Source organism: Dasypus novemcinctus, unplaced genomic scaffold (genome assembly GCF_030445035.2).
Source record: "Dasypus novemcinctus isolate mDasNov1 unplaced genomic scaffold, mDasNov1.1.hap2 scaffold_143, whole genome shotgun sequence".
NCBI lineage: Eukaryota > Metazoa > Chordata > Mammalia > Cingulata > Dasypodidae > Dasypus > Dasypus novemcinctus.
The window spans coordinates 462,422-464,306 of record NW_026688154.1 but is presented as its reverse complement, the minus strand read 5'-3'; the positions used below and the strand labels follow the sequence as shown (position 1 = coordinate 464,306).

General features: G+C 42.5%; 1 pseudogene; it reads left to right on the top strand.

The window, feature by feature from the left end:
• Window positions 1-1,085: 1,085 nt before the first annotated feature.
• LOC131277560 (cyclin-dependent kinase 2-associated protein 1 pseudogene) lies at window positions 1,086-1,624 on the top strand (annotated as a pseudogene).
• The last annotated feature ends 261 nt before the right edge of the window (window positions 1,625-1,885 follow it).

The window sequence follows — 1,885 nt, the reverse complement described above, 5'->3', positions numbered from 1 at the left end:
AGGTATTGGTAATTAAGCCAAAGCTATTCTCAAATACAGTAAAGTTTAATTAATTTTTAATTTGATACCTCCAGCTAGAGCTAAACAGAATACATCCTTTCTTAGAAGAGTTAGTATAAATGAGATAATTTAATATACATTCAGAGTATATCTTTGCAGTGATTATGCTGCTTACAATGCAAAACTGAGCAAATGGAATCTCATTCTAAATGCCTATGGATTATTAATGTGGTCTTGATTACCTAAATTTTAAAGCATGGTGTAAAATATTATTGATTGGTTTACAAAGAAACAACTTATTAAGTGATTTTAAAAATTTAAAAAGCAATGCTATTGTTGTAGAGAAATCAGGTGTGCGAGGTATCGAAGGCCACGACATGAGAGTACCGAGAAGGAAGTTGGTTTATTTCAACCGGCTGGGCTCGGTGGACTCTTGTCCTAATAAAAACCGAGGCCCGAATAGCTTTTTTCAGACCCTTTTATACAGAGGATATAGGATTAGGGAGACTAACAGTGATGGCAAACAGACCTCTGGTTAGGTTCTTCAGTGTTTGATCTTAGTATCAGATAGGTTATTTCCTCCAGGCGAGTTACATATTCTCCACATCCAAGGCAGCTTGGATTAGCATATCTTCCATATCTCATCTGGAGGCAACCCTAAATACACATTTAGTCTCACATCATATCTGATCATTCAAAGACTGTAGGGCCTATATTACTTATTTGGCTATTTTGGGGACCAGGTACACTGGGAAACAATTTTGAATTTATGCACAGGCTATATCACTATTAATCACTGCTACTTCTCTAAGGTTAGATTTAGCTCAACTCCAGTTATTTATAGGGTTTCTAGCATTATAAATTTAACTGATTGCTGGGTTTGCCAATATCTAGATGATAAAGACAGACCTAGATATTTGCCGGTGCGGCCGGAGCCACCGCCAACAAAAAGTGCGCGGGAGCCCGGCGGGCGCACGGACGGGCGCAGGGGCCATGGGCGCAGCGCCCCCTCTCCGCCTCGCTACCTGCCACAGCCACCACCGCGGGCCGGGCCCCGCACGCCCTGCGCCCCGCCGCCCACGGGGATGCCTTACAAACCGAACTTGAATGCGCACATGCCCGCTGCCTCCCTCAACGCGGCTGGAAGTGTCCACTGTCCTTCTACCAGCATGGCCACATCCTCGCAGTACCACCAGCTGCTGAGTGACTATGGCGGCCATCCCTTGGCTACACCCAGGGAACTGGGAAGAGCCAGGTGCCCCAAAGCAAATATGCTGAGCTGCTGGCCATCATCAAAGAGCTGGGGAAAGAGATCAGACCCACCTACGCAGGGAGCAAGAGCGCCATGAAGAGATTGAAACGAGGCATCATTCATGCTAGAGGACTGGTTCGGGAGTGCTTGGCCAAAACAGAACAGAATGCCAGATCCTAGCCACCTCGTTAGCTTTGAAGGCTTTCCATCTTTTTACAAGATGAGAAGTTACAGTTCATCTACCTGTTCAGACGTAACTCTATTGTTTTCAAAATGTTAACAGTTTGTTTTCATGGTTCATTAGGCTCTGAACCTACCGACTAAGATTGAGAAAAGATTTTGCAGTTGATTAGGATTTGTGTTTTAAGTAGTTAGGACGTACCTGGGTATTTTTTTAAGCATTGATTAAAAAAATAATACTTGGAAAATTACCTATCTTACATCAAACTATAGTTTGCCTCCAAGATACCAGTATCTCACTTTAATCTTCTCTTGAATATATTTATGTTACCTAAGTTGTTATTTTCATAAGCTAATACAACTCTAAGAATTCTGTTTTAGCAAATACTGACAGCATGCTTTTCTTAGTAGCCAGTCCCAGTTTGGCAATACAGTGTAGATTCTGCTTAATAT